The sequence below is a fragment of the Dasypus novemcinctus genome, chromosome 26 (genome assembly GCF_030445035.2).
Source record: "Dasypus novemcinctus isolate mDasNov1 chromosome 26, mDasNov1.1.hap2, whole genome shotgun sequence".
NCBI lineage: Eukaryota > Metazoa > Chordata > Mammalia > Cingulata > Dasypodidae > Dasypus > Dasypus novemcinctus.
In genome coordinates, this window is record NC_080698.1 from 51,319,643 (window position 1) to 51,345,275 (window position 25,633).

The window sequence follows — 25,633 nt, forward strand, 5'->3', positions numbered from 1 at the left end:
CTCCTGGAGCCTCTCATCTAGAGGAGAAGACAAATAAACTGGTCTGCATGCCAGACAGTGCCCGTGCTGTGAAGGGAAGCCAAGCCAGTGGCAAAGGATAGAGGGGACTGGCTGCTATTTTAGACAGGTGGGGAGGGCTCTCTAAGGAGGGGACATCTCAGCAGGGACCCGTGTGTCTAGGGGAAGAGCATTTCTGACAGAAGGAAAAGAAAGTGCAAAGGCCCTGAGGTAGAAATAAGCTTGACCTGTTGAAGGAACTGCAGGGAGGCACATGTGGCCACAACCCAGTGAAGGAAGGGAATGGAAGGTGAGATCTGGGTTGCTCTAAAACATGTGCCACTCCTCCCATCAAAAGGAGGAGCTGGGCTTTGTGATTGCAGGAACTTGTTAAATCGCTCAGTAACGGGCTGTTGAATGGCCGAATCCCCCAGAATACAGAGGAAACGACACGGCCAATTTCCGGGCCCAGGCCTTGAGACTGGCAGCTTCTAGTGCCTGTCTTTCGGGATACTTCCTCTGGAAACTCAGCCACCATGCTGGGAGGGAGCCCAAGCGCCTGCTTTCAGCCCCAGCTGAGCTTTCGGCGGACAGCCAGCACCAAAGTGTCCGCCACATGAGTAGGCCATTTTAGAACTGGACCTTCTAGTACCAGTGGGGCTGCCCAGCCAACGCCACGTAGAGCAGAGATGGACCTTCACTGCCAAGTCCTGCCCAGATGCAGATTCATGGATAAAAGGAATGGTTCCTTTTCTGTGTGTGTTTTGCTTTGATGACTGTGGTTTTAAGCACAGAGTGTTGGGGTGGTTTGTTACTCAGCAGCAGCTAAACCAAACAAGCATGAGGAGGTGTCTGGGGCTAGGTGTGAAGGACGTGGGGAGCCCAGGATAAGAGCTTTGGGTTTCGTTTTAACTGCGATAATGAGCCTGTGGTCGCTTGAGGTTTTGGTAGACCCCAGAGAAGATCATGTCCTTCTTGCTAATCCACTCCCATGGGCGTGCACATATCGTACGTGGGACAGTTAAGGGCCTCTTGATTAACTTACTCCAGTAAGGCATGGCCCAGCGTGGCTCTTAATCTTCTGAAGGAGTGAATACGGTCAGAAAACAGCTGTAGAGACAGAAAGCCCCAGAAGCTGGGAGAGAACGTCTTGGAAGCCAGAAGCTAACGTCAGCGGGACCCCGAGGAGAAGGCGGAGCCCAGCAGGCGCCAGCGCCGTGTCTTGCCACGTGACAGGGACCCAGAATCACCCCCAGCCAGTCTCTGGGGAGAGATCTTCACCCAGTGCCTTGAGCTGGACATTTTTCTCAGCTTCGGGAGTATGCGCTTATAGGTTAGCAATTACCCAGTATAACAGTCAACCCATTTCTGGTATGTTGCCTTGGCAGCCTTTAAAAGTAAAACAGATTTTGGTACCGAGAGTGGGAGGCTGTGATTGGAAATACCGAGGACATTTGAACGGTTTTATGACTGGGTAAGGGGAAGACTCTGAAAGACCTGTGAGATGCTTGATAGAAAAGGCCCGACTGCTTTGAAGAGACTGTTGGTAGACATGTGGATGGATGCTAAAGATACTTCCGATGAGGCGTGAGACAGAAATGAGAAAGGAATCCTTACAAACTGGAAGAAAGATGACCCATATTTTAAAGTGGCAGAGAGCTTGGCAAAAGTGTGTTCTGATGTCAGATGGCAGAATTTGATTGTGACGAGCTTGGGTGTTCAGCTGAGGAGACAGCCCAGCGAAATGTGCCTAGTGCAGCCTGGATTCTCTTTGCAGTTTATAGCAAAATTCTAGAGGAAAGAAACAAGCTGAGAACTGATCCTGGGCATGTAGAAACCAGAAATTGTTGCTCTGGAAAATTCTAAGCCTCTGGAAGGCAAGTCCCCAGAGCACAGTACCCCATGTGAGGACATAACTGAGCATGGAACGAGGCAGTAGTTTCAGGGCAAATCAGACTGGAAACGCAGTTCTCCAGGAAGGACCTGCGGGAGATCCTACTGCCTCACGGCCGTGACCCTGTGTGCACAGGCCAGACCAGCCAGTGTTCTGTGAGATCTCTCTGAACAGAAGCACTGCCAGGCGCGACTAGACAGAACAGAGTAGATACAGCTTGAACTAAAAATGCCTTGAAAGGCAGCCACCATGGAAGTTGAGGTCTGGACTGAAGACACCTTCTCGGGCCAGGAGAGCGAGGCGAGCCCTCTGTGCGGAAAGGGGGGTTATGCCCAGGGGCTTGGAGCGGACGCGCTGCGGCCCCTTTGTGCAGGATGGCTATGGGTGCCACCCCGTTGTGCAGGATGGCTGTGGGTGCCGCCCCGTGTGCGGGATGGCTGTGGGTGCCGCGGGCTTCAGAGAGGGTGGAGCACGATCCCTGGGACTGGGGTGAGTTTGGCCCCCACCCCCCTGTTCTGAGGGACTGAGCCTGTGCCCCGGAGATGGGGGAGAGTCTGGCGGTCACCCCAGTATTCTCCAAAGTGGGGCCTAGAATTCAGCCAACGCCCAGATGCTGAATGAGGGTGGAGCCAAAAGCATGCCCCCGGGGCACCCTTGGAAGGGGCGGGACTGCTGTTCCAGCACACCCCGAGGGCAAGAAACCAGGGCCCTACGGATGAGGCTCAGAGTTTGAAATCTAATGACTGCCCTGCAGGTTTCTGGAACTGTTTGGGACCCACCACCTGGTTTTCCTTTCAGTTTCTCCCTATGGCCATGGCAGTGATTATTCTACGACTATCCTTCCTATACTGGAAGCAGGTAACTTGTTCTCAGTTTCACAGGTCCACGGCCAGAGGGGAATTTTGCCCAGCACAGTACATACCTATAACCCATTTTTTCCCTCCCCTCTCCCCCGCTGTTCTTGCTGTCTGTATATTCGCTGTGAATCTATTTCTGTATCTATTTCTCTTTTTGTCTTCTCTTCTCATTTTTCTCCTCTAGGATTTACCAGGATTTGATCCCGGGGACCTCTGATGTGGAGAGAGGTTCCCGGCCACTTGTACTGCCTCGGTTCCTGGTATCTTTTGTGCCTGGCTTCGACTCCCCCTTCATCTCCCTCTTGTCGCATCCTCATCTTGCTGCCTGACTCACTTGCACGAGCACTGGCTCTCCATGTGGGCACTCGCTTGGGCCCCAGGGACCAAACCCAGGTCCTCCCATATGGTAGGACCAATCACTTGAGCCACATCTGCATCCGCCTATAACCCATTTTTTAGAAATTTCTATTGAGCATATCATTCATGCATGAACACACATAAGCAATAAGTGTATAGTAAAAGTTGTCAACTTCCAAAACAAATATGCATATTGTATTAGTCAGGCTTCTCTAGGGAAACAGAATCAACAAGGGATAGCTGTCGACAGTAAGAGATTTATCAGAGCCTCTCATGCAGCTGTGGGGATGCACAAGAGACCAGGTTCCGCAGGAAGGCTGCGACCAGGAGCTCCAATGAAAGTCCAGTGAAGATTCTTGATGAGTTCTGGGAGACGTTGGCTGTCCAAAAATGAGCTGGGGAAATCTCAATGCTGGAATTACTTACCTTTTAAGGCATTCAGCTGATTGGGTTAAGTGTCACTCACTGCTGATGGCACTCTCCCTGATGTAATTATAACCAGCTGTCTATGATTTACCACTGCAATAAAGTCAATGGTGACTAAAGTCCATAAATGCCCTTGTATGACAGTTAGCCCAGTGCTTGCTTGACCAAACAACTGGGCACAATTACCTGGCTGAGTTGACACATTAGCCTAACCATCACGCGTACCATCACATAGGGTTCCCATACATCACCCCACCACCACCAACACCTTGCATTGTTGTGAAACATTTCTTACAAACTATGAAAGAGCATCATCAATACATTACCACTAATTATAGCCCATATCTTACATTTGGTGTATTTTTTTCTACCTGATTATTAATACCCTGTATTAGAATTATACATTTGTTATAGTTCATGAGAGAACATTCTTGAATTTGTTCTAACTACAGTCCATCTTCCACCACTGGATTCCCTGTGTTGTGTAGTCCCATGCTTTATACAATCCATTCAGACTGTACACTCAGTAACTCCCATTTTCATCACAGAGTCGTGCTGTCTTCACCTCAGTTCATTACTCAAGAAGGAAAAATCCCATATCCCCGTATACTCCCTGTTGTTGTCCCATGGAATTGATATAACATCTTCTTTGCCATTGCTGCAAAAATATTACAATATTACTGTTAACTATAATCCATAAATTCCATTAGTTATAATTTTCCCATGTGTCACCCTATTCTTAACACTCTGTAAAAGAAGAGCATTCTTTTATTTATACTATTAACCACAATCTTCATCCACCCCTGAAACTACTATATATACAGTCCCTAGATTATTCTCTAGCTTCCTTTCAATTGACATTTACATCCACAAATTGTCCCTTTCAACCACAATCACATTTATAAATCAGCAGTGTTAGTTATACTCACTACTATGTGTTACCAATAACTCTATTCATTTCCACACTATACAATAAACCTTATTAAAAATTTTAGATACACTAAGCATCAGCTTCTATTTTCAACCCACATTCTACCTCCTAGTAACCTATACTCTAGAGTTTACCTCCGTGAACTCACTATCATATTTAGTTCATATCAGTGAGGTCATACAATATTTGTCCTTTTGTGTCTGGCTTATTTCACACAACTTAATATCCTCAAGGTTCATCCATGTTTCATATGCATCCTGATTTCATTTCTTCTTACAGCTGACTAGTATTCCATTGAACGTATATACCACATTTTGTTTATCCATTAATCAGTGATGGGCACTCGGGTTATTCACATATTTTAGCGATTGTGAATAAAGCTGCTATGAACATTTGTGTGCAAATGTCAGTCCATGTCCTTGCTTTCAGTTCTTCTACTTATATTCCTAGTAACAGGATTGCTGGATCATACAGCAGTTCTATACGTTGCTTCTTGAGGTACTGCCAGACTGTCTTCCACAGAGGCTGCGCTATTCTACATTCCCACCAACAGTGAAGGAGTGTTCCTATTTCTCCACATCCTCTGTAGCACGTGGCGTTTTCTGTTTTTTATTTTTATTTATTTATTTTTTAGATTTATTTATTTATTTAATTCCCCCCCCCCCCCCCCCACCCTGGTTGTCTGTTCTTGGTGTCTATTTGCTGCGTCTTGTTTCTTTGTCCGCTTCTGTTGTCGTCAGCGGCACGGGAAGTGTGGGCGGCGCCATTCCTGGGCAGGCTGCACTTTCTTTTCACGCTGGGCGGCTTTCCTCACGGGCGCACTCCTTGCGCGTGGGGCTCCCCCACGCGGGGGACACCCTTGCGTGGCACGGCACTCCTTGCGCGCATCAGCACTGTGCATGGCCAGCTCCACACGGGTCAAAGAGGCCCGGGGTTTGAACCGCGGACCTCCCATGTGGTAGACGGACGCCCTAACCACTGGGCCAAGTCTGTTTCCCTTTCTGTTTTTTAAATAATGGCTATTCGCTCCAGTGGGAATGGGACCTCATTGTAGTTTTGATCTGCATTTCCCTAATAGCTAGTGATATTGAACATTTTTTCATGTACTTTTTGGCCATTTGTATTTCCTCCTTGGACAAACGTCTATTCCAGTCTTTTGCCCAGTTTTTAATTGGGTTGCGTGACTTATCCTTGAGGTGTATGATCTCTTTATAGAACATGGATACATATTTTTAAATTTTATTGAAGTATATCATTTATACATGAATATATATAAACAATAAGTATATAGTAAAAGTTGTGAACTTACAAAACAAACCTGCATATCATTATACAGGACTCCCATACATCACCCCAACATCAATACCTTGCATTGTTGTGAAACATTTGTTGCAAACTATGAAATAGCATCATCAAAATATTACTAACTAGGGAAACGGACTTTGGCCCAGTGGTTAGGGCGTCCGTCCACCATATGGGAGGTCCGCGGTTCAAATCCCGGGCCTCCTTGACCCGTGTGGAGCTGGCCATGCGCAGCGCTGATGCGTGCAAGGAGTGCCGTGCCATGCAGGGGTGTCCCCCGTGTGAGAGCCCCACGCACAAGGAGTGCGCCCGTGAGGAAAGCCGCCCAGCGTGAAAAGAAAGAGCAGCCTGCCCAGGAATGGCACCACCCACACTTCTCGTGCCGCTGACGACAACAGAAGCGGACAAAGAAACAAGACGCAGCAAATAGACACCAAGAACAGACAACCAGGGGAGGGGGGGAAATTAAATAAATAAATAAATCTTTAAAAAGAAAAAAAAAAAATTACTAACTATAGCCCAAATCCTGATTCTTTTTTTTTTCTTTTTTTCTTTTTTGAAGATACATAGATCACAAAAAATATATATTACATTAAAAAATATAGGGAAGCGGACTTGGCCCAGTGGTTAGGGCGTCCATCTACCACATGGGAGGTCCGCGGTTCAAACCCCAGGCCTCCCCGACCTGTGTGGAGCTGGCCCATGTGCAGTGCTGATGCGCGCAAGGAGTGCCGTGCCACGCAGGGGTGTCCCCATGTACGGGAGCCCCATGCAGAAGGAGTGCACCCCATAAGGAGAGCCAGCCAGCGCGAAAGAAAGTGCAGCCTGCCTGAGAATGGCGCTGCCCACACGGAGAGCTGACACAACAAGATGACACAACAAGAAACACAGATTCCCGTGCCGCTGACAACAACAGAAGCGGACGAAGAAGATGATGCAGTAAATAGGCACAGAGAACAGACAACTGGGGTGGGGGGCAAGGGGAGAGAAATAAATAAATAAATCTTAAAAAAAAAAAAAAAATATATATATATATATATGATGGGAAGTGGATTTGGCTCAAATGATAGAGCGTCTGCCTACCACATAGGAGGTCCAGGGTTCAAACCCAGGGCCTCCTGACCTGTGTGGTGAGCTGGCCCACGTGCAGTACTGCTGCACACACGGAGTACCATGCCACGCAGGGGTGTCCGCCATGTAGGGGAGCCCCACGCACAAGGAGTGTGCCCCTCAAGGAGAGCCACCCTGCACAAAAAAAAGTGCAGCCTGACTAGGAATGGTGCCACACACATGGAGAGCTGATGCATCAAGATGACACAACAAAAAGAGACACATATTCCCAGTGCCGCTGACAAGAATGCAAGCAGACCCAAGAACACACAGTGAATGGACACAGAGAGCGGACAATGTGTGTGGGGGGAGAAATTTAAAAAATATATGTATGTATGTATGTATGTATGTATGTAATAGGTTCCCATATATCCTACCTCCCACTCCTCCCACATCAACAACTCTTTCATCATTGTGGCACATTCATTGCATTTGGTGAATACATTTTGGAGCACTGCTGCATTGCATGGAATATAGTTTACATTGTAGTTTACACTCTCCCCCAACACTTTCAGTGGGTTATGGCAGAATATATAATGTCCAGCATCTGTTCCTGCAATATCGTTTAGGACAACTCCAAGTCCTGAAAATGCCCCCACATCACATCTCTTCTTCCTCTCCCTGCCCTCAGCAACTACTGTGGCCACTTTCTCCATATCAGTGCTACAGTTTCTTCCATTACTTGTCACAATAGTTCTATACTAAAATAGCAGTAAGTCCACTCTAATCCATATTTCATTCCTCCATCCTGTGGACCCTGGGATCTTGATGTCCACTCCACCTCTATATCAAGAGGGAGCTTAGATCCCACATGGATGATGGATGCAATTCTCTTGCTTGGAGTTGTAGGCACTCTTGGTTTCCAGGTGTAGTGGTTGACCATCTTCACGTCCTTGTTAGCTGACCTGGGTAAGTCCAATGAACCAGAAAAGAGGAGTTGCAACTTTGCTGAGGCTCAGGGCCTAGCTGGCATGTGGGCAGTCCAGAGATTCAAGTCTCCTGAGTATACACCAACCCCAGCGCCACCACAGGTTCAGTAAAAAATGACAACTGAGAGAATGCTGAGTTCCTAGCCAGGGGAGCTCTGTTACATTCCCCATGGAACAGTAACAATCCCCAAGTGTAAGGGCAAAGACCAGTGAATAAGGATGGTCCAATGTTGAGCACTTGATACTGATGACTATGCTTATGAGCCTGTGTGCCTGAAATTTGAACTAGGCCTAGAGCCGTAGGTTGCTTAAGAGTTACCTCCTGAGAGCCTCCATGTTGCTCAAATGTGGCCACTCTCTAAGCCAAACTCAGCATGTAAATGCATTACCTTCCCCCCAGTGTGGGACATGACTCCTGAGGATGAGCCTCCCTGGTGCCAAGGGATTACTACCAATTGTTAACAGGTGATTCAACTAGAAAAAGAACTTGAATCAAAGGAGGGAAAGGTAAAGACAAATGAGTTTATATGGCTAAGAATTTTCAAAAAAGAGTCAGGAGGTCATCAGAGGGGTCACGCTTACACACTCCTCAGCAGAATCCCAGATACAGCCAAAGTAGATGCAACCCCAGGTACTAGTGCTCCTGAGGGCTACGGAGACATACAGGTTCTTCGGTCACGGCAGATGGCTCTGGAGTTCAGTGCCTTGTCAGTGGACCCTACTTTGCAATTTCTGTCCCTGAGAGTGATGGAGTTGGACTCAGATGTGACCTTTCTACACATGCCTTTTCTGTCACTTTTAGTGAATCTGTGATTTAGAACACGAATATTGAACCATCATCTGATAATGTCATTTCCAGATATTTCCTCCCATTGAGTAGGCTCCCTTTTTACTTTCTTGACAAAGTCTTTTAAAGAACAAGTGTCTAATTTTGAGGAGGTCCTATTTATCTATTTTTTCTTTCATTGCTGGTGTTATTGATATAAGTTTTAAGAAACTACCACAAGATCTTGAACATGTTTCCCTACATTATTATCTTCTGGGAGTTTTATGGTTGTCACTTTTATATTGATCCATTTTGAGTTAATTTTTGTGTAAGGTGTGAGATAGGGGGCCCTCTTTCTTTGTTTTGGATATGGATATGGATATCTAGTTCGCCCATTTGTTGAATAGACTCTTCTGCCCAGCTGGGTGGGCTTGACAGCCTTGTCAAAAAATCACTTGACCATCGATGTGAGGGTCTATTTCTGAGTTCTCAGTTTGGTTTCATTGGTCAACCTATCTATCTTTATGCCAGTACCATGCTGTTTTTACCACTGTAGCTAAATAATATGATTTAAGGTAGGGAAGCAAGAGTCCTCCAGCCTTATTCTTTTTTAAGACATTTTTGGCTATTCGGGGCCCCTTACCCTTCCAAATAAATTTTATAATTGGCTTTTCCATTCCTGCAAAAAAGATTGTTGGGATTTTTATTGGTATCACATTCAATCTGTAAATCAGTTTGGTAGAATTAATATCATAACGATAGTCTTCCAATCCATGTACACGGAATGTCCTTCCATTTATTTTGGTCTTCTTTGGTTTCTTTTAGCAATGTGTTGTAGTTTTCTGAATACAGGTCCTTTATATCCTTGGTTACTTTATTCCTAAATATTTGATTCTTTTAGTTGCTATTATAAATGGAATTTTTTTCTAAATTCCTCATCAAATTGCTCCTCTATAGTGTATAGAAATGCTATTGATATTTGCATAATAATCTATCCTGCCACTTTGTTGAACTCATCTGTTAGTTCTAGTAGCTCTTTTGAGGATTTTTTTTTCCTACTTGTAGGATCATATCATCAGTGAAAAGTGGAAATTTTACTACTTCCGTTCCTATTTTGGTGTCTTTTGTTTCTTTTTCTTGCCTGATTGCTTTAGTTATAATTTCTAGAACAATATTGAAAACAATGGTGATAGTGGGCATCCTTGTCTTGTTTCTGATTTTGGTGGGAAAGCTTTCAGTCTTTCACAGTTGAGTACAATGCTGGCTGTGGGGTTTTCCTATATTCACATTACCATGTTGAGAAAGTGTCCTTCTATTCTTATCTCTTGGAGTGTTTTTACCGAAAAAGGATGCTGTATTTTGTCAAATACCTTTTCTGCATCAATCAAGAGGATCATGTGATTTTTCTTCTTCGGTTTATTAATGTGGCTTATTACACTAATTGATTTTCTTGTGTTGAACCATCCTTGCATACTTGATTGTGGTGTATATTTTGTTTAATGTTCTTTTGGATTTGGTTTGCAAGTATTTTGTCGAGGATTTTTGCATCCAAATTCAGTAGAGAAATTGGTCTGTAATTTTCTCTTTTTTGTAGTGACTTTATCTGGTTTTGGTATTAGGGTGATATTGGCTTCATAGAATGAGTTTGGTAGCATTCCTTCCTGTTCAGTTTTTTGGAAGAGCTTGAGCAAGCTTGGTATTAGATCTTCTTTGAATGATTTGTAGAATTCACCTGTAGTGTACAGTTGTAGTTTTCTGTTTTGTTAATAGTGGCCATTCTAGTAGTGTGAGATAATATCTCATTTTATCTTTGATTTGTATTTCCCTAATAGTGATGCTGAGCATTTTTTTCATGTTTTATTTATTTTTACTTTTTTGCCATTTGTATTTCTTCTTTTTTTTTCAAAGTTTAGTTTAGCTTGTTTTTTTTTAAGATTTATTTTTTATTTTTTATTTATTTCTCTCCATGCCCCCCCTCCCCCTGTTGTCTGCTCTCTGTGTCCCTTCTCAGTGTGTTCTTCTGTATCTGCTTGTATTCTCATTAGGTGGCTTTGGGAACCAATCCTGGGATCTTCTAGAGTGAGAGAGAGGTGATTTCTCTCTTGAACCACCTCAGCTCCCCTGTTCTGCTACGTCTTCTTTTTTCTCTCCTCTGTGTCTCTTGTGTCATCTTGCTGCACCAGCTCTCAGCGTTGGCCAGCACTCCTGCATGGGGTGGCTTTTCCCATACTAGGCAGCATTCCCACACAGGGCAACTCTCCTGCATGGGGCCGCATTCCCACATGGGCCAGTGCTCCGCATGGGTCATCTCACCATGTGGGCCAGCTTGCCTTCACCAGAGGCCCTGGTCATCAAGCCCTGGACCTCTTATATGGTAGATGGGAGCCCAGTTGGTGGAGCCACATCTTTTTCTCTGTATTTCTTCTTTAGAAAAATGTCTATTCAGGTCTTCTGCCCATTTTTAAATCAGTTTGTTTGACTTTTTATTGTTGACTTGTAGATCTCTTTATATATAGTGGATATTAGACCCTTGTTGGATGTGTGATTTCCAAATATTTTTGAGGTGCAGAAGTGTTTAATTTTTAGGAGATCCCATTTATCTATTTTTTCTTTTGTTGCTCATGCTTTGGGTGTAAGGTTTAAGAGACCCCCACCTACTACAAGATCTTGTAGAAGTTTCCCTGTGTTATTTTCTAGGAGTTCTATGGTCCTAGCTTTTATGTTTCTGTCTTTGATCCATTTTGAGTTGATTCTTGTGTAGGGAGTGAGACAGGGGTCCTCTTTCATTCTTTTGGGTATGGATATCCAATTTTCCCTGCACCATTTTGTGAAGAGACTATTCTGTCCCAGAAAAGTGGACTTGGTAGACTTATCAAAAATCATTAATGTAATATCTTTTAAAAAAATGAATAAATTGAGTAGAATTTGGAAAAAAAGAAAGAAAATCTTGAAAGGTAAAAAAAAAAAATCAGTTGACTATAGAGGTGAGGATCTATTTCTCAACTCTCAATTCTAGTCCATTGATCAATGTGTCTATATGCCACTACTATATTGTTTTGACCACTGTAGCTTTATATTACACTTCAAGGTCAGGAAGCTTGAGTCCTCTGACTTCATTCTTCTTTTTTTAGGATGTTTTTGGCTATTTGGGGCCACTTTCCCTTCTGAATAAATTCAGTAATTGCCTTTTCTATTTCTGTAAAGTAGGATGTTGAAATTATGATTGGTATTACAGTGAATCTATCAGTCAATTTGGGTAGAATTGACATCTTTACAATGTTTAGTCTACCAGTCCATGAAGACAGAATATCCTTCCATTTGTTTAGGTTTTCTTTGATTTCTTTTAGTAGTGTTTTGTAGTTTTCTGAATATAGATCCTTTATGTTTGGTTTATTAATTCCTAAGTATTTGAATCTTTTTGTTACTATTGTAAATGAAATTTTTTTTCTCTATTTTCTCTGCAGATTGCTCATTACTAGTGCATAAAAATGTTATTGATTTTTGCATGTAGCTCTTATATCCTGCCACTTTGCTGAACTCATTAGCTCAACTAGCTTTGTTGTAGATATTTTGGGATTTTCTAAGTATAGATTCATGTCTTTGGAGAACAGTGAGGGTTTTACTTCTTCTTTTCCAGTTTGGGTGCCTTTATTTTTTTTTCTTGCCTAATTTCTCTAGCTAGGACTTCTAGCACAATGTTGAATAACAATGGTGACAGTGGGCATCCTTGTCTTGTTCCTGATCTTAGAGGGAAAACTTTCAAACTCTCCCCATTGAGTATGATGTTGGCTGTGGAATTTTCATGTATGCCCTTTATTATATTGAGGAACTTTCCTTCTGTAGCAGTTTCATATTATTTATGAATTCCAAAACATGGATTATGTTTGTAAACTGGTTTGTTCCTCTGGGCATATGAGTTTATATTGGATTCAGAGGTTTCACTTTTACTTGATTAAATAATGATTAAGGCTTTGATTGGACCACATCAGTGAACATTGAGTCCCTGCCCCCTTGGTGGTTGGGGAATCACAGAGAAAACAACATGGCAGAGGAGTTAGTTGGAATTTTGGTGCTGGAGCCCTGGGAAGTAAACACATGGGAGAAGACCACAGAGAAATAGAGATAGCTCTACAAGACATGGCAGAGGCTCCAGGAGGAAAGAGAGCCTGATAGTCTACAGCTGACCTTGTGGAAAGAACAGAGCAGCTGCACCCAGAAAGGAATGAACCCTGGGAGAAAGATGAGACTTACCCCAGCCTACAGCTGATATTGGAAGAAGGTGGGACCACGGAGCCTAAGGAGGAAGAGGGAGGCTGGACCTTTGCAGATGTCAGCAGCCATCTTGCTCCAACCCATGGCAACAGACTTAGGTGAGGGAAGTAACTTACAATTTATGGCCTGGTAACTGTAATCTTCTACCCCAAATAAATGCCCTTTATAAAAGCCAACAGATTTCTGGTATTTTGCATCAGCACCCCTTGGGCTAACTAACACACCTTCTATATCTATCTTTTTTGAAGAATTTTTATCAAGGAAGGATGCTACGTTTTTTGTCAAATGCCTTTTTTTGCATCAAACAAGATGATCATGTGGCTTTTCCCTTAGATTTGTTAACACGGTGTATTACATTTGTTGATTTTCTTATGTTGAACTACCCTTGCATACCTGGAATAAAACCTACTTGATCATGATATGTAATTGCTTTTTATGCTGTTGGATTCTATTTGTAAGTACTTTGTTGAGAATTTTTTCATCTATGTTCATTAGAGAGATTGGTCTGTAACTTTATTTTCTTGTAGTATCTTTATTTGGCTTTGTTATTAGAGTGATGGTGTCTTCATAAAATGTAATTTTCCCTCCTTTTCAATGTTTTGGGAGAGTTTAAACAGGATTGGTATTAATTCTTCTCAAAATGGTTGGTAGAATTCATCTGTAAAGCCATACAGACTTTTCTTTGTTGGAAGATTTTTGATGACTGATTCAATCTCTTTGCTTGTGATTGGTGTGTTGAGTTCTTGTATTTCTTGCAGCAGCAGTGTAGGGTGTTTGTACATTTCTAGGAATTTGCCCATTTCATCTGGTTTATCTAATTTGTTGGCATACAGTTTCTCATAATAACCTCTTTTGATCCTTTCTATTTCTCTGGGGTCGGTCACAATGTCACCCCTGTCATTCTTGATTTTATTTATTTGCATCTTCTCTCTTTTTTTCTTTGTTAGTCTTACTAAGGGTTTGTCAAGTTTATTTTACTGATTCTATCAAAGAACCAGCTTTTGGTTTTTGTTGATTTTTCTCTATTGTTTTTTATTGCTTTTGTTGTTCTCTATTTCATTTATTTCTGCTCTCATCTTTGTTAAGTCTTTCTTTCTGCTTGCTTTCAGATTGGTTTGCTATTTTTCTAGTTTTTCCAATTGTTCAGTTAGATCTTTGATTTTAACTCTTCCTTCTTTTTTAATATAGGCATTTAGGGCTATAAATTTCCCTCTCAGCACTTCCTTCACTATCCCATAAGTTTTTATATTTTGTGTTCTCATTTTCATTCATCATGCAATATCTACTAATTTCTTCTGCAATTTCTTTTTTGACCCACTGATTGAGTATATATTTGCAAATTTCCCCCTTTCCTGCCTATTATTCATTTCCAGCTTCATTCCATTATGATCAGAAGAGGTACTTTGTATAATTTCAGTCTCCTTTTATTTATTGAGAACTGTGTTGTGGCCCAACATGTACTCTATTCAAGAGAAATATCCATGAGCACTTGAGAAGAATGTATAACCTGATGATTTGGGGTGCAATGCTTTGTATATGTCTGTCAGGGCCACCTTGTTTATCATATTGTTCAAATTCTCTGTTTCCTTGTTGATCTTCTGTCTAGTTGTTCCATCTATTGGTAAGAGTGGCATGTTGAAGTCTCCAACTATTATTGTAGAGATGTCTATTTCTCAAAATACAGAGTTTACCTCATGTATTTTGGGGTACCCTGGTTAGGTGCATAGATATTTCTAACTGTTATTTATTCCCAGTGGATTGTCCCTTTTATTAATATATAATGGCCATCTGTATCTCTTATCACTTTTTTTTCCTTTCATTTTGCCAGTATAGCTATTCCTGCTCTCTCTTGGTTACTATTTGTATGAAATATCTTTTTCCAACCTTTTGTTTACAGTCTATTTGCATCCTTGGATCTAAGGTGAGTCTCCTGAAGATAGCATATGGATGGCTAATGTTTTCTTATCCATTCTGTCAGCCTATGCCTTTTGACTGGGGAATTTAATCTATTAACCTTCAATGTTATTATTGTAAATGCAATACTTCAACCATTTTATCCTTTGGCTTTCATATGTAATATCTTATTTTTTCCATCTTTTTACCTTTTTGGTTACCCTTTCTGACAGTCTTCACTTCTACACTCTCCTCCAAGCCTCTCCCTCTTGTCTTGTCTTTTCTGGCTGTAGAATTCCCTTTAGTGTTTCCTGTAGCACTGGATTCTTGTTTAGTTTCTGTTTATCTGTGAATATTTTAAGCTCACCATCATATTTGGAGGACAGTTTTGCCAGATAAAGAATTCTTTGCTGGCAGTTTTTCTCTTTCAGTACCGTAATTATATCATACCACTGCCTTCTTCCCTCCCTGGTTTCCGAAGAGCAATCTGTACTAAGTCTTATTGGATGTCTCTTGTATGTTATGCTTCATTTTCCCCTTACTGCTTTCAGAATTTTCTCTCATCTTTGGTATTTGGCATTCTGCATATTATGTGTCTTGGGGTAGGTCTATTTATATTTATTTTAATTGAAGTACGCCGTGCTTCCTGGACATATATATTCATGTCTTTCATGAGAGTTGGAAAATTTTCAGCCATTATTTTCTCAAATACTCTTTCTGTCCCTTTTTCCTTCTCATCTCCTTCTGGAACTCCCATAACAAATATGTTGGTGTGGTTCATGTTATCATTCAACTCCCTAAGCCTCTGCTTGATTTTTTTCCATTCTTTTCTCTCTCTGCTCTTCTTTCTCTTTAATTTCAGTTGTTCTTTCCTCTACATCACTGATTCTTTCTTCCATGATTTCAGATTTGCTGTTGTGTGCCTCTATTGTTTTTGTTTTTGTTTTTGAGGTACAAGGCTGGGGGTTGAACCCAGAACCTCTTATGTGGGAAGCCAGCACTCAACTCCTGAGCCACATCAGCTCCACTGAGTTGGTTTATTAGTTTGTTTGTCTGATTTTTTTATTTTTATTTTTATTTTTTTTTTTAGGAGGCACTGGGGCCCAAACCTGGAACTTCCTATGTGGGAAGCAGGCCCTTGACAGCTTGGGCCACACCCACTCCCCTCTATTGTATTTTTAATCTCACTTACTGTGTTTTTCATTCCCGTAAGGTCTGTCATTTTTCTATTCAAGTTTTCAAATTTTGTTTGTGTTCACTCAAAGTCTTCTTAATGACTTTTATTTTTTTAGCCATGTTGTCCTTCAACTCCATGATTTGATTTAGGAGATTTCTACAAACCTCATTGATTAGCTGTTTCAAATCCTGTGTCTCATCTGGAGCTTTAATTTGTTCCTTTGCCTGTGTCATTTCTTCCTTTTTCTTGTACAGCTTGTAATTTTTTGCTGATATCTAGGCATCTGATTCTGATGCTGAGTTTACTCTGGTGTTCAGTTTCTCTCTCCTGCCTAGAGAACTTTTGTTAAGTACCTGTGTGCTACCACTGTTCTTTGATTCTTGATTCAACTTGTTCTAGATATTTAGGACTGCCCTTGTTTAACTGCTCAAACCACAGCAAAGAACCCAGTAATAGGGTTCAGGCTAGTATCCAAGGGCCTTGGAGCGAGTGGCAGTAACGCACCTGCTTGCCTCTTTTATATATTAGTTTTCTTTTTCATGCACACTCTGGTCTGGCCAGCAGATGGCACTTTAGAAGACCTCTCACCTCAGACCCCAGATGCTAGGGCAGAATGTATTCAGTGTAACTCCTCAGTGGGTGGGTGGTGCAGAAGCAATGTCCTCTGGGCTGGCCATGCCTCACAAATGACCTTTCTTAGACGTTCTTCACTCTTGGCCAACCACATCCTCCCTCCCTCTGCCTCTTCAGCAACCAGCCAAGGGCAGTAGTGAGGGTGTTTGAGAAGGCAAAGTATCTTTAGCTCCCTGCAGGCACTCAGGGCAAACAATGTCATGGTCCCACCAGCCTGGTAGTGTGCAACCACTCCAATGCAGCAGACCAAGTTCACTGGCTAAAATATGAATTTGATGCAGGCTCTATCCCTCCCTCTCCCCTTTCTTGGGGAAGAGGAGCCCTGTAACATCCTCAGTCTAAATCCACTGCAGTCCACAGACTCTGCAGTTCACAGACTGCTCTTTGCTCCATAGGTGGGGGGAAGGATGCCCACGGTTGCTGTTACAGCTCTACTCATGGATTTTTCAGCCAGCTGGGGGTCCTTTTGTTTGTCTCTCATTTTTCTGGGTGGTGTCTTGCCTTCCCCTAGTGTTCTGAAACCAGAGCAGCCCTTCAGACAGTCTCTGCCTGTCCTCTAGCTATTCTTTTCTGGGAGAGAAGTGATCCCTTCACCTTTCTAATCCTCCATCTTCTCAGAAGCCCCTTTCTGTTTTTTTAAGACATGCATTGAGGGCTATAAATTTCCCTCTCAGCACTCCCTGCACTGTATCACATAGGTTTTGATATGTTGTGTTTTCATTTTCATTCATCTCAAGATATTTACTGATACTCTAGCAATTTCTTCTCTGATTGAGTGTGTTGTTTAATCTCCAGACATTTGTGAATTTCTCTTTTTTCATCCATTATTGATTTCCAGCTTCAGTCCATTATGTTCAGAGAAAGTATTTTGTATAATTTCTATCTTTAAAAACTATAGAGGGAAGCGGACTTGGCCCAGTGGTTAGGGCATCCGTCTACCACATGAGAGGTCTGTGGTTCAAACCCCAGGCCTCCTTGACCCATGTGGAGATGGCCCACGTGCCGTGCTAATGTGCGCAAGGAGTGCAATGCCACGCAGGGGTGTCTCCTGTGTAGGCGAGCCCCACGCTCCGAAGGAGTGTGCCTCATAAGGACAGCTGCCCAGTGCAAAAGAAAGTGCAGCCTGCCCAGGAATGGTGCCACACACACGGAGAGCTGACACAACAAAAAGAAATGCAGATTCCCATGCTGCTGACAGCAACAGAAGCAGACAAAGAAGAACACGCAGCAAATAGACACAGAGAGCAGACAATGAGGGGGGAGGAAGAGAAATAAATAAAATTTTAAAAATAAATAAATAAAAAATAAAAACTATAGAGACATGTTTTGTGACCCAACATATGGTCTATCCTGAAGAAGGATCCATGAGCACTTGAAAAATCATGTATCTCCTGCTGTTTTGTGGTGTGATGCTCTATAAATGTCTCTTAGGGCTAGTTCATTTATCATATTAATCAAGCTCTTGTTCCTTATTTAGCCTCTGTCCATGTGTTCTACCCAATGCTAAGAGTGGTGTATTGAAGTCTCCAAATATTATTGTATAGATGTCTATTACTCCTTTCAGTTTTGCCAATGTGTGCCTCATGTATCATGGGACACCCAGGTTAGATTCATAAATATTTATTATAGTTATTTCTTCTTGGTGAATTGTCCCTTTTATTAATATATAATGGCCTTCTTAATCTCTTATAACAGTTTTTAAAAACTGTTATAAAATCTATTTTGTCCAATATTAGTATCACTATGCCAGATGTTTTTGATTATTATTTCTGTGACATATCTTTTTCAAACCTTTCACTTGCAGCTTGATTCTTTCCTTACATCTCAGATGAGTCTCATGTACAGAACATGTAGATAGCTCATACTTTTTTTTTACTCCATCCTATCAGTCTATGTCTTTTGATTGGGGAATCCAATCCATTAATGTTCAATATTATTATAAGGGCATTACTTACTTCATCCATCTTATCCTTTGGCTATTTCTTACTATTGTCTGTCTTTTTGCCCTTTATGATAATCTTCATTTCTATACTCTTCTCCAAGTCTCTTGCCCTTGTCTTTTCCTTCCAGGCTGTAGCGCTCCCTTTAGTATCTTTTGTAAATCCAGTCTTTTCATAACATACTCTCTCAGTTTTTGTTTATCTGTAAAGACTTTAAACTCATCCTCATTTTTTAAGGACAGTTTTACCAGAAAATAGTTCTTGTCAGGCAGTTTGTCTTTATCTTAAATACATCATAACACTGTCTTCTTGCCTCCTTGGTTTCTGTGAGAGATCGGCATTTAGTCTTTTTACTTACTGCATTGTTTTTCTCTTGCTGCTTTCAAAATCCTCTCTTTAAATCCCTGGCATTTGTTATTCTGAATAGTAGGTGTCTTGGAGTAGGTGTATTTGGATTTATTCTATGTAGAGTGCATTGTCCTTGGATATTGATATTTATGTCTTTCATAAGGGTTAGGAAGGTTTTGGTCATTATTTTCTCAAGTATTCTTTCTGCTCCTTTTCCATTTTCTTCTCCTTCTGGGACACCAACAATGTGTATGTTTGTGCATTTCCCATTGTCATTCAATTCCCTGAGACACTCTTCCATTTTCTCCATTTTTTTTTTCCTTTCTGTTCTCCTGTCTTTTCAAGTTCAACTGCTTGGTCCACCAATTCACTAATTCTGTCTTTCCTTAATTCAAATCGGCTGTTACATGCTTATATATTTTTAATCTCATTCATTCTGTTTTTCATTCTCATAAGCTCTGTTACTTTTCTTTGCAGACTTTCCAATTGTTCTTTATGCTCACCTGGTGCCTTCTTAATATCCTTTATCTCTTTAATCATATTTTCCTTCAACTCCTTGAATTGATTTAGGAGACAGGTGTGATTATCTGGGATTAGTTGTCTTAAATCCTGTGTCTCTTCAGGATTTTTGATTTGTTCTTTTGGCTGAACCATCTCTTCCTGTTTTTTAGTATGGCTTGCAATTTTTTGCTAATGTCTAGGCATCTTAATATGTTGAATTTACTTTGACAGTCAATTTACTCTGTTGCCTAGTGGCTTTGTTTTATGGCTTTTCTTTGATTTTTAGTTCAACTTATTCTATGCCTTTAAAATTTCCCAATTTATGTTATCAAAATGGGGCCAGAGACTCATTAATAGTGCACAGAACCATTCCAAGGAGTCTGGGACAAGAGGCTTCAAAAACCATTTTTTCTCCTTGCAGTTTCTCACCTGGCAAGCTGATGCCACTTATCAGTGAATCTTTACGTGGAGATAACTCTTTCAACCTCCATTTTTCTGTAATTCTGGTCTGGCCAGAACTACGATTCAAAGTGGGCTCTGCTGGCCAAATGCACCAAAGAGAAACCACACTCTGCTCTCCACTGCACCTCCCTCTTCCCTGGGAGGATGACGTGCATTGCCCTCTCTGTTGGCTGCAGGGAGCCACGGCTTTTATCCAGGCTGTTCTCCCTGGGTGTGTGTGTGTGTGTGGGGGGGGAGATAGGTGCCTGGCCACGGGGTTGGTAACTCATGGTTTTCATTTTGGCTTCTTTTTCCCTCTGTCCTTTGCCCTCCTGGAGGATGCACAGCACTCTCCTGGTCTGCATGTCCCCAAAGCAGCTTCCTCAGGCAGCTTCTGGCACTTCCTCCATTGCTTTTGTGAGTTGTCAGCCCTGACTGCCCACTCTGGCACCACCTTCCTCGAAGTCCCTGCCTATACCCAATTTTTTTTTGAGCTACTGAGGCCAGGGATTGAACCCAGGACCTCGTATGTGAAAAAGCAGGCACTTAACAGCTTGCGTCACATCTGCTCCCCCTATAACCGATTAAAGAGAAACCCCCAGAAACTGAGAGAGAAAGTCACAGAAGCCAGAAGCTGGACGAGAAGGCTGAGCCCAGCAGACTCCGTCATTTGTCCTGCCACGGACAGGAGTCCAGGAGCATGGCCAGCCGGTCTTCGGGGAGAGAGCTTTACCCAGTGCCTTGATTTAGACACTTTTCTCAGCCTCAGAACTGTAAGCTTATAAGTTAATGAATCCCCATTGTAAAAGTGAACCCATTTCTGGTGTATTTCCTCTGTGGCCTTTAGCAAAGTAAAACAGGTTTTGGTACCATGAGTGAGGTGCTGTGATTGCAAATACCAAATTGTTGAAATGGTTTTATGCCCCTCTTTGGAAATGGTGTTTATGTGTGATGAATCTGGACTCAGATGGGATCTCCCTTCATAAGACTTTCATGCTAATGTGCTGGAGGTGCAGTTAATGTTGGGGTTTAAGATATATTTAGGGGATTTGAATCTCTGGACTGACAATGTGATAGCCAGGTCCTGAGCCTCAACAGACTCCAGCACCTACAATCTGATTTATTGGACTTACCACACTCAGCTAAGATGGAGTTGAAGAAGGACAATCACCACACCATGGAGCCTAGAGTGATTACAACTGAAAATGGGAGGATTGCATCCAGCATCCATGTGGAATCTGAGCCTCCTCTTGACATAGAGGTGCAATGGACACAACCAATCCAATGTCCACATAGAAGAGGTGGCATTGGATTGGGAAACGTGGACATGGTGGACGATGGGTATGGGGAAAGGCAGGAAGAGATGAGAGGTGGAGGCGTCTTTGGGACATGGAGCTGCCCTGGATGGTGCTTCAGAGGTAATCACCGGACATTGTAAATCCTCACAGGGCCCACTGGATGGAATGGAGGAGAGTATGGGCCATGATGTGGACCATTGTCTATGAGGTGCAGAGGTGCCCAAAGATGTACTTACCAAATCCAATGGATGTGTCATGATGATGGGAACGAGTGTTGTTGGGGGGGGAGAGGGGGGGTGGGGGGGTGGGGTTGAATGGGACCTCACATATATATATATTTTTAATGTAATATTATTACAAAGTCAATAAAAAAAAAAAGTAAAAATAAAAAATTAAAAAAAAAAAAAAAAGAAATGGTTTTATAAACGAGTGAAGGGAAGATTCGGGAAGAATTGTGAGGTGCTGATAGGAAATGTCTAGATTGCTCTGAAGAGACTGTTGGTAGAAAGATGGACGCTAAATATACTTTCTATGAGGCCTGAGGCAGAAATGATGGATGTGTCATCGCAAACTGGAAGAAAGGCAACCCTTGTTCTAAAGTGGTGGGGAATTTGGCAAAATTGTGATCTGATGTCAGATGGCAGAATTTGAACGTGACGAGCTTGGGTGTTTAACTCTGGAGACGTCCCAGCTGAATGTGGAAAGTGCAGCCTGGATTCTCCTTGCAGTTTATAGCAAAATGTCAATGGAAATAGCCAAGTTGAGAACTGAGCTTCTGGACACACACACAAAAAAACAGAAATTAATGGTTTGGGAAATTCTGAGCTTCCAGAAAGTGAGTCCCTAGAGCATAATACCCCACTTGAGGACGTAACTGAACGTGGAACTAGTCAACCATTTCTTTTTTTTTTTCTTGTATAATAAACTTTATTTTTAGAGAAGTCTTAGATTACAGATTAGTTACATCAGAAGTATAGGGAATTCCCACATAACACACCCCCTCCCCCTTCCACATTTCCCCCTATTAATAACATCTTACATCGGTGTGGTACACTTGTTACAATTGATGACCATGTATTGAAACATTGCTACTAATCAAGGTCTATAGTTTACATTATGGTTTACACTTTGAACAATACAATTTTAGAGGTTTTGACAAAATGTGTAATGGCCTGTATCCATCATTGCAGTGTCATGCAGAAGAATTCCAATGCCCCATGTTCCACCTCGTCTTCCCTTCCCCTCACGTCAGAACCTCTGGTAACCACTATCTTTAGATCAGTGTTACAAGTTCTTTTGTTACTACAGTAATAATATCTACTCTGGTCCATAGTTGCATTTCCCCCCCTTATGTTTGTTTATTCTTCAGTCTTGAGGATTTGGGGATGCTGATGCCCCCTCTGTTTCAGACTGAGAGGGGACATAGATCTTATGGGACAAATGGAAGGAACTGTTTTACTTGCAATTGTAGAGACACTCTGTTTTTTGGGATGGGGGTTGTCCATCATCATCACTCTGTTAGTTGTCCAGGGCAAGTCCGATGAACTGGAGAGTAGGTATTGGCTGCAACTCTGCTGAGATTCAGAGCTCAACAGGCATATGAACAGACAGAAGATTTAAGTCTCTGGGACATATTTTTAATGGATATAGTTCTAATTATAGGTTCAGATAAAAGGGGCAGAAGAATCACATGTAGGGAAATTGTAAATGAGACTACATTATATTGCGGAAATAGATTATCATATATTCTAAGGAAAGACCTACCAATGGGGTGCTGACTTCATGGGGTTGTGTACCTTCCCTATAGTGTCTGCACATTTTTAGAGCCTTCAGGAGTACTCCAGTTTGGGGCTTTGTTTACTGTGGCATTTAGTGATATCTGCCTAAGATGTGCATAAGTGTATCCTCTGGAATGACCTCCCAACTCACTTTGCAATCTCTTAGCCATACAAACTCCTTTGTATTTAATGTTTCCCCTTTTGGTCAAGGTCTTTTTCCAAATGTATCACTGGTTGGTGCTTAGTATTAATCCCTCAGTGCCAGGGAGGCTCATCCCCAGGAATCATGTCCCATGCTGGGGGGAAGGTAGTGAGTTTATTTGCTGATTTTGGCTTAGAGAGAGGCAATACATTTGGGTAACAAGGAGATTCAGGAGGTAACTCTTAGACAATAGTTATTATTAGGCTAAGTTTCAATTTTATAAGAATAAGATTCATAATTACAGGCATTAATATTGAAGGCTTGACATATTGAATATTTTCTTTATTAGGCATGGCCTATATACCCCAGAGATTCTTTGCCACTCTACTTGAGAATGGAGCAGGAATCCCTAGGATGGGAGTTTAATATTTTGTTGGTTATTGTGAAAGTCTCCACCCACTAAGAAAACACCCTTTGGAAACATGAACACAATCATATTCCGTAGAGGTGCACCCTTCCCCACACATCCCCCCACCACCAACACCCTGCACAAGTGACCCTCCCCTGCCATAGATACTGAAAGAACACTCCCACAATTGTATTCTTTTTCTTGTACTTTTTTTTTTTTTTTTTTTTTGTATTCTTAACCATAGTCCTCAGCCTCTCCAGGGTTCACCTGTTCCTTCCTCCAGCCCTGCACCCAGCTCCATGGATGGCCCAATCCCCACAGACACTCGGCTGACACTCACACCCAAGCACTATCGGCCCCACTCACATCGCTGCACCACGGTCATCCCCGTCCACTGCCAAACCGCTATCACCCACCTTATCATAGATTCTGCCCAGGTTAAGCATCAGCTCACCACTCTCTCCCTTTCTGTATTCTGGTAATCTATCTTTTAGACTCTGCCTATGTGAGTCTGCTCTCCTTTGTTCATACCAGTGAGATCATGTAATATTTGTCCTTTGGTGACTGGCTTATACCACTCAACACAAGGTCTTCAAGGCTCCTTCACGTGTCAATACTTCATTCCTTACAGCTGAGTAATAGTCTATCATATGTACATTCCACATTTGGTTTGTCCATTTATCCATTGATGGACAGGGGTTGATTCCAACTTTTGGCAGTTGTGAATAATGCCACGATGAACATTGGTGTGCGTGTATCTGCATCCCTGCTTTCAATTCTTCTGGGTATATTCCTAGTCGTGGCATTGCTGGATCTTACGGCAATTCTGTACTTAGCTTCCTGAGGAACCACTAAAAGGTCCCCCACAGTGTGGCTGCACCATTCTACGTTCCCACCAGCAGTGGGTGAGTGTTCTATTCCTCCACATCCTCTCCAACATTTGTAGTTTTCTGTTTTTCTTAAAAGCAGCCAGTCTAGTAGGTGTGAGATTATGTCTCATCGTAGTTTTGGTTTGCATTTCCCTAACAGCTAGTGATGTTGAGCACCTTTTCGTGTGCTTTTTAGCCATTTGTATTTCCTCTTTCAAAAAGCATCTACTCAAATCTCTTGCCCATTTTTAAAAAGGTTTCTTTGTTCTTTTTATTATTGAGTTGTAAGATTTCTTTTTATATGCTGGATATTAGACCCTTATTGGATAAGTGGTTCCAAATATTTTCTCCCATTCAGTAGGCTGCATTCTCAACAAACTCCCGAAATGCAAAAGTTTTTAATTTTGAGGAGGTCCCATTTATCTATTTTTTCTTTCGTTGCTCACATGTTGGGCAAAACATTTATGAAACCATTTCCTACTGAAAGATATTGTATGCTTCCCTACATTATCTTTTAGGAGCATTATTTTTTTACTTTTGTCTTTCAATCTTTGATCCATCTTGAGTTAACTGTTTGTGTAGGGTATGAAATGGTGATCCTCTTTCATTCTTTTGGATATGTATATCCAGTCCTCCCAGCACCATTTGTTCAAGAGACTATTCTGTCCACGTTGAATGGACTTGGTGGCCTTGTCAAGTATCGATTGGCTGTATATGCACGAGTCTATACCTGAACTGTCTATTTGGTTCCATTAGTCAGTATGTCTACCCTTGTGCCAATACCATACTGTTTTAACCACTGTAGTTTTATAGTATGCTTTAAAATCAGGTAGCATGATTCCACCAATTTCATTCTTCTTTTTACAAGATGTTTCTGGCTATTCAGGGTCCTTTGCCCTTCCAAATAAATTTGATAATTGGCTTTTCTATTTCTGTAAAAAAGTTGGAACTTTTATTGGGATTGTGTTGACTCTGTTAATCAGTTTTCCTAGATATTTGACTCTTTTAGTTGCTATTGTAAATGGAAGTTTTTTCTGATTTCCTCCCAGATTGCTCAATATTAGTGTACAGAAATGCTACTGATTTTTGCATGTTGATTTTATATCCTGCCACTTTGCAGAACTTGTTTATCAGCTGTAGAAACTTTGTTGTAGATTTTTCAGAACTTTCTGCATATAGGATCAAGTCATCCACAGACAGCAAATGTTTTACTTCTTCCTTTTCAATTTGGGTGCCTTTTATTTCTTTTGCTTGAGTAAGTGCTCAAACAAGTACTTCTAATACAGTGTTGAATAAGAGTGGTGACAGTGGGCATCCTTGTCTTATTCCAGATCTTAGAGGGAAAGTCTTTAGCCTTTCGCTA